Source organism: Periplaneta americana, chromosome 8 (genome assembly GCF_040183065.1).
Source record: "Periplaneta americana isolate PAMFEO1 chromosome 8, P.americana_PAMFEO1_priV1, whole genome shotgun sequence".
NCBI classification, from domain to species: Eukaryota; Metazoa; Arthropoda; class Insecta; order Blattodea; family Blattidae; genus Periplaneta; species Periplaneta americana.
The window spans coordinates 81,724,510-81,739,061 of record NC_091124.1 but is presented as its reverse complement, the minus strand read 5'-3'; the positions used below and the strand labels follow the sequence as shown (position 1 = coordinate 81,739,061).

At 34.0% G+C, this 14,552-nt stretch overlaps 1 protein-coding gene across 1 annotated transcript in view; it reads left to right on the top strand.

The window, feature by feature from the left end:
- Positions 1 to 14,552, top strand: part of LOC138704228 (follicle-stimulating hormone receptor-like) — a 312,886-nt gene that overhangs the window by 40,126 nt on the left and 258,208 nt on the right. Inside the window, exon 2 of the mRNA XM_069832109.1 lies at positions 4,814 to 4,891. The gene's annotated coding sequence lies outside the window, so the exon portion shown is untranslated. The remainder of the gene's footprint in view (positions 1 to 4,813; positions 4,892 to 14,552) is intronic.

Here is a 14,552-nt window from a genome sequence, read left to right as displayed (position 1 = left end):
TCTGAATACTGTATTTGAAAAAGTGGAATTTTGAATAGTTATTATTAGTTTATGTTGTCAGATTACTCACAAAACATTGTGCTTGAAATAATGCCACTTCATAATCCTAAGTACTGTAAACACGTGCACATTAAATAACTTTGCTAAATTAATTTATGTAACACTGATGTTTAGCTTATATGTTAATATCTATTGTTTATCACAACAGCATGTTCATGATGCTCATTAAGAACAGATGTTTATGTAATATGTTAATGTAGGTTAGTAGGATTAATATTTTGTAAACAACAGAATACAGGTTGAAAAAACAGAAAATGCAAGTATCAAAGATACACATCATAGCTGAATAGTGCCTTTTAATGATCCTGTATCTTTGTATTAAATAATGTTAACAATAAAAGTGTTACAAATTTATGAATGAATATAAATAGTTATGTTCATGATTACACAGTAGGATTTTTTCTAAGTTTATTACTCCTTTCACTATCAACTTCAGAGATAATTGGCTATTTTCTGGCGCCTTGTTGGTGTATAGTTGGCGACATTGGTCTGAAATCATCTGGCAACCCTGGCTCAATGCTTAAACGATGCCAACGTAGGATGCCAGGACGACCGTAGAGGCATCTGCGGGCTATTGCAAATCTGAAGTCGGTAACAGCATTTACTATCTTACCACCCACATCTCTTTCTGTGTCGGTCGGTAACAATATTCACTAGTACACCAGACCATTTTATTCACTACTGCAATGTACATAATTTATATTCCATTTCGATTACAATTTTATCCTCCTTTTTCCAGTCCATCTGCCGGTAACAATAGTCAGTACTTACGTACCAGCATCGTATTTCGGGTTGGGAAGGGAATGGAAAGGGTATGTTTTTTATGAGTCTTAAGGGATGAAATGTCTTATAAGTGTTCTTTTATTCTGTTCAACAGATTATCGGGTAAGGAGTTGATACTTACTGAGTTTTAAATGGAAATGTATTTACAGAATTTGTAAATATAAATGAGACATAACGAGACTCTGGCAAAGGGGGATAAGTCAATTTTTGTGCAGATAGAGTTTTGTTCCCCAGATGAACACACAAGTTAAATTATACAAGTGAGTGTAAAGAAATCTAAAGAATACTAGCACTTGATGTGTTTTATTTGCGTGGAAAATTATTTGCAATTAGGGTCCGAAGTTTAATTTTTACTTAGCTGCAAATTCATTTTTATGACTTATCTCCCTTTACCCAAACAACACAGCATTATTGATACGCTTCAAGCAAACAAATGCGAAAGAATTAAATACGTAACACGTGTAGGCTCAAATAGAAGGAATGCGAAATGGAATTCCTTCCACTTTCCGAAATATGTTGAGAGGCATGTAATATTGTTTACTTAATCCTATTTCTTTAAATGACTTCCGTCTTCGAACCTACAGAGAGTAATACAACCGTGTCTTTTATAGGTGAATCTAACAATGAAACATAGATTAGCTGTGTGTCTTTTAATATCGCAATTTTCAGATAAATTGTACCGGTACACGTGTTTCATGTTAAAAACAGGAAAAGGTTTTTATTTGGTATCGTGGACATCATCTCTAGTAATTTAGTGGAGTCCAGACAAGTTGGTACACTGCATGTTTTGGCCCTGGTTTTCTGTGACATACTGGAATCATATAAAACAATGTTGTGATGTTTTTTACATCCCTAATAAATAACACATATTATGTATTTAATTCTTTTGCATTTGTTTACTTGCAGCGTATCAGTCATTTCACCTTACAATAAGCTCAGTGATAATATGTGAAAACTAGATCACAATAATTCTCGTTATGTTTAATATGGTATTTATAAATTCATTGAATACATTTTCATTTAGTCTATATAATCAGCAGTAAGTATGTATTAACTCAGTGATGTCAAAGCAAGCGCATTTTTCTGACCTTGACGTCGTACGCGGGCATCAAACGCTAGGTGTGGAAGGAGGAAGGATTATGTATAGTATGTCAGTGATGTCAAAGCAAGCGCATTTTTCTGACCTTGACATCGTGCGCGGGCATCAAGCGCTAGGTATGGAAGGAGCAAGGATTATGTATATGAATAAGGAGCCTGTTGTATTAAGAAAACAGTGGTGTACAAATTTCAAACAGAACGTGAAATTTTATGTCGTTATTTTAGATGGCTATTTGCTGTTTGATATTATCCATATTGTCTGTAAAGCAAAGTATTAACACCAGTTTCTTAATATTGCAGTTAATAACATAATAAAGAGTTAAGAACGAATATTCACATAAATTTCGTAGTAGTAAAACTATACTCTATTAAGTGAATGAAACATCATAAAGAAAGTGACATCCCAAAGAGAGAGATTAAATATGACCTGGTAAGTTGGAATTGATATTGATGGTATCTTTAGTCTTATAAAAGTATTGAATAAACTAATCACAACATTATTACAGTACAAAGCAAAGTATATGTTTCAACTGTTACTAATATAACATAACAAAACCCTTATCGCATTATGCTTTTAAGGTGATATTCGTGCGCAACTTCCTATCATCAGAATATTAAATTATTTTCTCGAAATCTGCTTAAGCTATAGGGCTGACGTTTTTACAACACATGGGCACATATCTTTGTTCATGATGTAACAGTAGTTAATTCATTTCTTACAAACATTTTCCATGCGAATATTTTCAAAATTTTCAAGACGTATCTACAGTAATATATATTTACGATATATTCCAATTACAAAAACATTGTTTCAGTACCTGTAAGGCTGCTAAATAAACATATCTGAAAATTTCACCTTACTGTAAAAAATTGAGAAAATACTGCATTTGAATAAAAAGGAAACTCGTGAAAAATGAGCACTATAATTGAAACTTACATTCTTATAATACACTATACTTCTCAGACAAATCTAAAAATTAACATGGATATAGTTTTAATAAGTTCTCTTCCCTTTATCCATTGAATCATTGCTGGCCATCCCTGTATATAGCTCGACTAAGCGGTATATACTACCTCTCTCGTCTGTTTCTTTTCTTTCCGCTGTAAAGCGCTCAGGCTCTCCTGAGCTCTGAAGCGCGCGCTTGCCCATATGGGCATCAGTTGACATGACTGATGTATATGAATAAGCATCCTGTTGAATTAAGGAAACAGTGGTGTACAAACTTCAAACAGAACGTGAAATTTTATGTCGTTATTTCTATATGGCTCCTTTCTGTTTGATATTATAGATATTGTTTGTAAAACAAAAGTACCAACACGAATTTCTTAATATTGCAGTTGTGTTTTAAACGTTAATAACGTAATAAAGAGTTAAGAAGGAATATTCACATAAATTCCATAATCGTACAACTATATTGTACTAAGTGAATGAAACTTCATTTATAAAGAAAGTGATATCCCAAAGAAAGAGATTGAGTATGACATAATAATTTGGAATTGATATTGATGGTATCTTTAGTCTTATAAAGTACTCAATAAACTAATCAAAACAATAATATAGCACAAAGCAACGTTACCTAGGTATATGTTTCAACTGTAACTAATTTTACATAACAAAACTCTTGTCGCATTATGGTTTTAAAGTGATATTGGTGCGAAACTTCCTATCATCAGAATATTAAATTATTTTCTCGAATTCTGTTGAAGCTACAGAGCCGACGTTTTACCAACACATGGGCACATATTTTTTGTTTATGATGTAACGGTAGTTGCTTTCCTAATTTATTTCTTTACACACATTTCCATGCGAATATTTTCAAAATTTTCAATACACTATCTTCAGTAATATATATTTACGATACATTATATTTAGGAAAACATTGTTTCAGTACCTGTAGGGCTACTAAATAAACATATGTGAAAATTTCACTTTTCTATTAAAAAAAGTTGAGAAAATATTCGTTTTGAATAAAAAGCAAACTTGTGAAAAATGAGTATTAAAATTAAAACTTACATTCTTATAATGCACTTAAACTTCTCAGACAAATCTAAAAATTAACATGGATATAGTTTTAATAAATTCTATTCCCTTTATCCATTGAATCAGTGCTGGCCATCCCTGTATATAGCTCGACCAAGCGGCATATACTACCTCTTTCGTCTGTCTCTTTCCTTTCCGCTGTAAAGCGCTCAAGCTCTCCTGAGCTCTAAAGCGCGTGCTTGCGTCTATGGGAATCAGTTGACATGACTGGCTTACCTGGTGTTTTGTTTAATAGAATAAAAGAACACGTATAACACACATTAACAAAAGACATGAATAGATATTCCTCTGGTACTGTGTCAGTGAACTCGAACGTTAAAATTTGAATTTCAAATGAAAATACGGTTGCTCATGTTTGGAGCAGAATTCGATTTGTTTGCCACCTACTGAAAAATTATGGAAGTAACGATCAATTATTGAAGACAGAGTCCGTTAGATGTCTCTCCATTTCATGTAAGAAATCTTCCTATGAGAGATGCACCCCCCTGGGGTAGAGTGCCCTCTTCGGCCGAAACAGACAGCGTTCTTTAGTCGCTGCGCGATTTTAGAGACTCACTGTATAGTTACGATGATGATGGCTATGCTAATGACGAATAAAATAACGGAGAAAGCGGTGGCAATGGTGAGAGTTGCAGTGGTTATGATAACGGTGTAGTGATGTGATGCTGAAAGTTTGCTTGAAATCAGCAGCACTCATAAGTGGCGCCGAACGAGTCGAAGTCTCCCACGTGTAAGAACTTCTCACAGTCAGTATGACGTCAAGCATAAAAATAAATCACTCTTGCATATCACAACGCATTTATAATAATTTTTGTGTACGTATTGTTGCAGGTACATAAACCATGCACCTCTGTTAAGGAAGATTCCAGACCCGGTGTTCAACCTGCACCTGCCAAATCTACGAAGTTTGTGAGTATAATTATAGATTCATATTTGTATATACATATAGCGTAAAGTAATAAGAAATTAAATTAGAACAACCGAATTATCAAACTTTAATTTTCATGCTTGAGAATATATTTCGGAAATATGGACTGCCATTCAGGAAGCAAAATATTATCTTTAAAGAGTTAGGTTCAGCTTAAAGCAGTAAAATTTTTGGAAATATTCAACGTATTTTTTCTTCCATTACAATAATGAAAATTAGGGTAAGGTTGCTATCAATGGGCCGGTTCCTTCGATGGGTCGGCTCGATTTATCCATAGGTATTGACAATAGGCACACTCTGGTGGCTGTTTAGTGTCGCCATATTAGTTGTGAGTTGCTCGACGCAGACACAAATCAGCAGTGAAAGAAGGTAAAATTTTCAAGTTTTTCTTCTAATTGACTAATGCAATGAAGGAAGCATTTCTGTCAAATATTAATCCTTTATAAATTTCTACAGACAGTGTTTGAAAGTGCGATGAATTCTCGTTATTTAGTCATATTTACATTATATTGCAGTGTTAGTTGCCTTCAATGAGCCAATCTGAGTTGCTATGAATGGGCTAGTGGCCCAATGATGGAAACCGTACCTGCGCGCACTTTCGTAACTACTGTTTCGAATTAGTTAATAAAGGGTCGTGCTAGCTGATTTAATATGTGTATAATGTAAACTAATGATTAGTTATAAATGCATATATTATAAATATGTATGTTTTCGTTCTTAGATGTCGTCAAAAATGAAATATGGTCAGTGGCAGGAAGAAGATAAGAGTCGTGCTTTAGCTGCAGTACGAAATGGTGACATGGGTGTCAGTGAGACTGCCAGAACATACAGTGTGCCCAAGGTAACATTACAAAGACTTTTAGTGGGCAAGAATTGTTTTGCTGTAGAGCATAAAAAAATATAGATAGCATAGCTAATCTTCCAGCAGAAGTGTAAAATGAACTTGATGCTCATGTTCTCAAACTTGAGGAATTTATGTTGGTATTACATCAAGGGAACTGCGCTTGCTAGCTTTTGATATAGCAGAAAGAAACGAAATCCCTCATAGATTCAGTAAAGAAAAGAGAATCGCCGGAAACAAATGGTATTATGCATTTATGAGGAGACATCTAGAACTTAACTTGCGTTAAACAGAGTAGAACTTCTTTTGCTCGAGCTAAGGGGTTTAATAAAGGAAACAGAAGTCACTTTTTTACACCTTTCAGAAAATTGTAGATGAAAACCAGCTCGATTCAACGAGAGTATTCAACGTTGATGAGACTGGTTTATCAACTGTGTAAAATAAACCTGGAAAGGTGAAAGACGAGTAGGTTTGACAGCCATTGGAGAAAGAAGTTCGCTACTACTCCAGTTTGCTGCACAAGTGCTGCGTGTCACTATGTTCCACTACTGATCATCTAAAAACGATCGCGTTCTGCGGAAGGGTTAAAAGATGGAGCCCCACCGGGAACAATTTTTGCTTATAATCCTGAAAGTGGATACATTAACAAATATGTATTTGTGTGGTTGTTAAGGCATTTAATCGACAATGTCCGTCCTTCGAAGGAAAGAGAAGTCTTGCTTCTTCTCGATGGACATTCAACTCACACCAGAAATCTCGATGCTCTAGATATTGCTCGAGAGAATGTAATCATCATGCTGGCATTTGCAGGACACATTACTCATAGGCTGCAGCCACAGGACGTGTCGTTTTTTAAGCATTTGAGTACGCAAACCTGAAGTTGTTATCCAATTTCATATTCCACGACTGTTTGGTAGAGCGTATGGTCTGGCGGCAACAATAGGGGCTGCATTGAATGAATTTGCAAAAACCGGAGTTTGGCCAGTCAACAGGGATGTCTTCCATGATTGCCATTTTGTGGCAGCGATGCAGTTTGAAATAGATGATGTTCCCGTTATGCAAGCTTCTACAATTGAGCCTGTCAATGAGGAAATTCCAGAACAAAATAGGCCTAATACCATGATTCCAGAAAAAGGAGCAATAGCATCTGGAAGTCAAGATAGTTTAGAATCTCTTCCAGCTAATGCAGCAACATTGGCACCAAAATTGCAAGTTTCCTTGGGTGAAATCATTCCTATACCAAACAATATTTCTTTCGGAAGAAGTGCAAATAAAGCTCAGAAAATTTTAGAGACCACGAGTAGTCCGTACAAGCAGAGACTGGAAGAGGTAAAAAGCAAACAACTACAAGGAGAAGTTTTGAAAATTCTGCACCGGAGAAGTCAACTCGAACCAAACTCTCGTTTTCTTCAAATGATTCAACCAGGTGTAATTCTAACAAGGAGTCATGCTATTGTGGCATCTGTTGCAATGACATAAAAGAAGATATCATTCACTATCTCTCATGTAACGTGTGGGTTCATGAGAATTGTGCTGGTGTTACAAAAGAAGCCAAAGTGTTCTATTGCGAAAACTGTGGCTAAAGTGTGACAATATTTTATAAAAGTTTGGTTTGTCTCATCTTAGCTGCTATGAAAAAAGCTGAGTTCATGGTTTTCATTGCTCGTTCTTTTTTTAAGATTTTGTTTTCAGTTTTTATTTGGTCAGCCAAAGAGAAAAGGAGGATAGAGTTGAATTGACTTAACAATAAGTAATGGTATTTATAGTCTAATATTTCAATTGTTTTGATAAGTTTTTGTTTTCAGTGTATATAAATTGTTAGTTTGTTTGATTAGCTCTTAAACTTTGGTTATTTTGAAATGTTTTAGTTCTGTTTAATTACAATATAGCACAAATAGGGCCTAAAATGTTTTCTTTTGATTTCTGTAAGATCGTAAATCATTTGCGATAGAAATCTTGGAGGTCTTAGCCTGATTACAAAGTAATAATGATTATTTCGTTTTCTTGTGTTAATGAAATATCTGAAGATATTTTAACTGCCCTAGTGGTCTTTGGGTTCGAATACACGTACTGTGGTTCCACATGCCAACACAATAATCCTATTAATGCCAAAGATAGGGTGTATAGGCATTTATTTAGATGTGTGTTGTTATTTAACAATATTATTCTACAGCCCATTCATGGAAACTACCTGGCCCAATGAAGGAAACGAGTCTCCTTCATTGGGCCGATGATGCTTATTTTTATTTTCTAAATATTTCATTAACATCGAATACTTATAACTTCTATTTGTAGCGTAGTGAAATAGAGAAGATAATATTTAAGTTTGCTTGAAAAAGGAAATAAATATTAATTTATCTTATGATATTATATAAGATTTATTTTAAGTGGCCCATTGATAGCAACCTTACCCTAGTATGTGTAAAACACTGTTCTTCTGCTATATGAAAAAAAATACGTATATATTTTTACGATTTAAAAAAAAATATCACATGCTTTCTAAAATTTCTGCCTTATGGCTCTAATGTGACCGTTTTAACTTAAGGAACAATATAATAATTTAAAATAAGCAAAAAGTCTATTATGCGTTTTATAATTAAGTGCATGGTAAATTAGAAAATTAGACTGCAAGTCCGCGTAGTTTGGCAACAGCGCATCGTCTGCTCACCTACGGAAACAGACATGCTATCGGCCGAAATAGCAGCGTTCCATCTCTTAGTCACTGCAGTAGGGTTGCCAAGCTTCCTAATGACAGGCAATAACGATACACGTTAATTATTTTATTTTATTTCCAAGAAATCTGTACATTTTTTAAAAAACTGCAAAGCAATAAATGATTACTTATCATTTTCTCTAATGATAAGAATAAACATCAGCACTTTGTGCAATCACAAAGTCAGAGGATTTTACACCTCCATTACATCAAAATGATTGGTTCGAAACATCTATAATGTGACGTTGTCATTTTACTTTGTAGGTCAGTGATTTGTGTTATTGTTCCACTTAGGATCCTTAAATTTTAATCTGTGTTTTTGTCCTTTGCCATTTGTGGTTCTATCCTCTCAATTTTTTTGTGCTTATTTCTTCTACCCCAAAAATTGAACACTAAATGTAACACATTTTAGTTCTAAAACTTCGTAAATACAATTTTTTTCCGAATACTGAAATATGTGCATATTTTCAAAATGCATCTGCTGATAACACCTCGTAAGTCTACAAATGTTTCTATATTTTATACAGTATGTTAATTAAGTATGGAATATTGCTAATAACTCTTTATATATTCATTTTATGATAAAAATACCAAAAACAGAAGTTCTTAGAGATATATAATTAAAACTTATGGCTGTTGTCTCACAAAATTATTGATTCATGTACAGGGTGAGGCAAATAAGTAACATTTTTGAAATGACACTCTATACTAAATTTTACATATTTGAAATCTCCATTCAATTCTACATAAAAATAGAAATTGGACTCAGCATAAATGATGAATACTCTCTTGTAAATGTTATGGTTCTTTCAAATGCTTGATAATGTAACACAAATAAATGTACGTATCATATGGAATAGGCTATGAAACAAACAAAACAATAACATAACTGTCTCAGAGAATGTTTAAAATTATAACAAATATTCAAAATTAGAACCATTCACGGTCAAACAATTCGCCAGTCTATCACGAAAGCAGTCCATTGACTTTCTCACACTTTCAGAAGTGATTAGTTCCATCTCATTACTAATCCTTAATTATTTCAGGTCTTCAATACTGTTCGGTCTGTCACGATACACCCTGGACTTTAAGTATCCCCACAGGAAAAAATGCAATGGGTTGAGGTCAGGTGATCTAGCTGGCCATTCAATATGTCCTCTTCTTCCAATCCATCGACCAGGGAACATTTGTTTGAGGAAATCCATTATTCTTCTACCATAATGTGGAGGTGCACATTGTTTTGTTCATTTCATGGCTACTCCATATAAATACACACATTTATTTTTTGTTACATTATCAAAGCATTTCAAAGATCCATGACATTTACAAGAGAGTATTCATCTTTTATCCTGAGTCAAACTTCTATTTGTGTTAAAATTGAATGGAGATTTGAAATATGTAAAATTTAATATAGGGTGCAATTTAAAAAAAAAATGTTATTTTTGCCGCACCCTTTACATGAATCAATACTTTTGTGAGACCGCAGACATAAGTTTTAGTTACTTATCTCCAACAACTTTTGTGGTTTTGTATTTTTTTCATAAAATGTATATATAAAGAGTTATTAGCAATATACCATACTTAATTAACACTCTGTATATAAAAATGCATAACAGTTATTAGCTGGGATGTAAAAAGAATGAGAAGTTATTTTGTTCCCGTGTATAATATCCTGAATCGTAATTATGACGTTTTAGAAATATTGTATAATCAGAATGGAAATAATTAGTAATTTATTGGATGAGAGTTATGAACAGTAAATGCACTAGAAATTTTTTAGAATAAATTTAATTCACATTTTGTGTTTGGTACGTTAGGGACACTGCGGAAACTTTCCCCAAGTCCGTTGTTTTAGAATTCCATCAGATTCCAGAAAAGTCAATACTTTGAGTGGATACGAGGTAAAGTGATCGGACTGCTTGCTTCCAAGTGGTAGTGATTGCAAAGATAACAAAACTTGGTCTAAATTTAGAACCTCTAGACATTAATACCAACGTTGATTGAGATTGAAAATAAAAGACGATAACTTTGATATAAAACAGCTCGAGTGATGGAACTGGAAAAGAAAGCTCGTTAATGAGTCTGCACACAGCAGTCATAAGCAAACCTAATTTATTTTTCAATCAACAAGTTAATAGCATTTGGTTTATGGATTAAAAATCTACTGCTGGGAATCCAATTAGAGTTATTAGATTAGCATTACAACTAGCTGCATGAGTCATATCTTTCGCATCCTGACGTAAATATGGACTGTGAATATGAGTTTTTTTCTATACCTTCTTGTTTGCTATAGGTGGGGTGGGAATACTGCTGAATTGAGAGTAAATTACATGTTAAACGCGTTTAAATGACACTGAAACGGACATATTTTTATAACAGTTTGGCAGTGAAAGTTCTTGATTGAAAACTGAAATATTTCTACGCTAGTATGGTTAGTTAGTTGATTCAAGTATTTGATAAAGGAGACGTGCAATAAAACTGAGAGTAGATTAAACGTTAGTCATGTAATTATATAGAAGAGAAAGTTATAGCAGTGGTCACCAATCTCGCTAGATATGGAAGCTGCTTTTGAAATTTAAAATTGTGAAGTCAACTTCACTTGTACACATGCAGTATATCAATTAGCATACTACCTTGCCTGACAACTCACGTACATGATTTTGCATATATTATGACGCTGAAATAAAAAAGAAATGCAAGCAATGGATTCATAATAATTACAACGTAGTATGTAAATAAATTATTCACAATAGAAACAAACGTATTTCGCAATGGTAAAAATTATTCATAATTTAAATAAAATTGCTGTAAAAAGTATATACCGTACATATCTAGCATAGTGAGAGAAATGGTATTCTCTTTCGTCTACAAATTTTAGTGCGAGTAATTTTTAATCCGTAATGACACACATTTGTCAGCAGTTATCAAGTTGTTCATTTGCGGATATATTTCTGTGTTTAGTTTTAATAACCTTCAAAATAATTTACAGAAAATACTCGTATAGATGGGTTAAGCAAAATAATGCCTTGATTCTCAGTGTAATATATCTTTTTGTTATAAGAGGCCAGTAAATCATTAACTTGAATGAATTTTCAACAAAAAAATTTGGGTCTAGTTATGTTGTGAAAATTTCTCATAGCATGTCTAGATTTCATGCCCATAAAGTGAACTGAACAAACTCTATAAGTACTTCTCTTTTAACTATTCAGCTCATATTCTACCTTCAGTTCACTGTTTGTGAAGGATAGTTTGCAATCAGGAAAATTTTAAACCATAGGGGAGGAGGAAGTACTTCATTCTAAGGAGACAAAAGAAGTGTTGAGGCGATCATTAGAAAGATGTGAAAGATTTCAAAGTAGGAGAGTAGATGGTTTGTATAAATAAATATACATCGTATCATATCATATCATATATCATATATCATATCATATCATATCATATCATATCATATCATATCATATCATATCATATCATATCATATCATATCATATCATATCATATCATATCATATCATATCATATCATAGGGTAAGGTTGCCTATATCGCACCACTTTAGCATTTATAATTTTTATTGAACAATACAGTTTATATTTTCTGCATTCCTTTACAGAGATACATTCCCAGAACATTTACCTTTGATGTAAAAAAAAATTCTTGAATTTGATTTAATATTTTTTAATTAAAATGACATTTTCGAAACACATGTCAGTGGTGCCATTTAGGCAACTAGTTTCCTAAATAACACCTGCGGTTTCTTAAATCGTACCTCTTGATCTGCAGGGAACAGGATGAAGGAAAGCTTTTAATATTGAACATATTGAAGAGTATTTGAATGAATAATGTAATAAATGCAAATTACAAGTTTATTGAAATTAATGAAAGAGAGTAACGCATCTTCAAATGAAATTGAAAAAATAGAGCGTAAATTACGTAACATTTTGAATGCGTTTTTTATTGTTATGCATTTGCCATGTGCTTCACCAGGCAGTTCAGACTGTAAACTGCGTCACCTTTTCTCCACGATTATCTCGAAGCCACCTAAGAGCTGCTTCGTGATATAGCTGTCTGAAATGATTTGAAGATAGAAACATCTAAAGGCTGGGCCTATGAGTATTATGATGAGGAAGCTGAAACAGGAGCATACCATTTTCCCGAGATAATCTAGCTTCTAAATTTTTGGGTTGGGTCGTATAGGTGGACATACAGGAGCAGCATTTTTTTCTATGGCAGGTTTGAGTAGCAAATAAAATGTTTGAGCTATTCGACAAATAGTTCACTGTTGATGTAAGTTGACTCAGAGCAAACAATTAACGATCCTGGAGGAGCACCAGCTGATAATGTAGGATGCGCTGTTTAACGTTTAAAAATTATCACAGGTGGCACAAAATACCTGGTGCGCTTGTACAACACACACTTGTTGTATTAACGCCCTTTTCACCACTTGATATTGCACCCACCTGATGCATTCCTAGTTCAGTTAAAATTTTTGGGGCCTTCTTTTGTACGGTTAGAATTGCTACAGTTGCTCATATCTCACCGGTGCGAATTAGGCACCTACAAAGTGGTGCGAATTGAGAAACTACGCCATGAGTTATTATTTACTTCATTCTAGCCTTAGTCACTACATGTTCGAAAATGCTACTAAGTTAAATGTTCTTTAATACCTCTTTAAACGAATAACATCTAAAGATTATGGATTCCTTTGGATACAAATCCGTTATTTAGTTACAAAATGTTAGCTAAATATACATCCACCTGAGCGATTATATTAGATACACTCTCACCACGCTGCTGACACAAAGAAGTGGCAGAAATCATGTGACATGGTGGAAGTTCATATGGTAGATTGTAACAATACCACTAGATGCCACACTACTATAGTAATTTGTTTTAAACTAGCAGTGGTGCGATTTAGGAAGCGGTGCGATTTATGCTACTCTACCCTATCATATATCATATCATATCATATCATATCATATCATATCATATCATATCATATCATATCATATCATATCATATATCATATCATATCATATCATATCATACCTATTCTTTTTTATGGTCGACCTGGTTAGCGAGTTGGTATAGCACTGGCCTTCTATGCCCAAGGTTGCGGGTTCGATCCCGGGCTAGGTCGATGGCATTTAAGTGTGCTTAAATGCGATAGGCTCATGTCAGTAGATTTACTGGCATGTAAAAGAACTCCTGCGGGACAAAATTCCGGCACATCCGGTGACGCTGATATAACCTCTGCAGTTGCGAGCGTCGTTAAATAAAGCATAACATTTAACATTTCTTTTTTATGCCTTAGGTATGATCACATCGTAAACAATGAACTGTGTAAATGTTTAAAGTCCTGCGTCAGCTGCATCACTCACATATCACTGTCTATACAAAAGCAGAAAATGGAATACTTGACGGTATTTAAGGATTCACGTGCCTTATCTGCTTCTCACTAAGCAATTTATGGGTCTACTGCGTGCTGTACAGCTTAAGGATGTAGACAGTATAAACACAAGATGATGTTATGAGTTTCTGTCTTCTAATTTATATTCATAATTCTAGGCTTGACTGGAAATCTATGCCTGTTTTGTTGTAAGGCGGGCGCACACTTACGGTATCTAGCAAAACTGCTTAAAACATAAACGTTTTTGCTGTAACTGAAAACAATTTTGTTTTTCCAGAAAGCATTTTGATTAAATTGTTTTTGCTGGAAACATAAGACACAGAGCAATGATTATTTGTTTACCTGGCAGAAGGGTAGATTACTCTTTCTCATGCTCCTACTGGAGTGACATCTCTAGCAGCTATCCGTTAGTTTGCTAACAGTAGAAAATAAGTTTAAGTAGGTAGCTCATTTTGTTTCTACGCCCAGTATATTAATTCTTTATTTCTTCGTGTCTTTCTAAGGTAATCTTGGGTTTCAGGTTGGACTTGGTGGTAGAATTATAAGCTAATCTGGAGTCAGGTTCTGATCTGGTTCAGACTGGGCCTAAAAATTCGGTTCGTGCGGACCTCTTTTATATAGCGCAAATAATTCATACGACTTATTTAAACGAAAACAAGTTTTTACAATTACTTGTAAAGC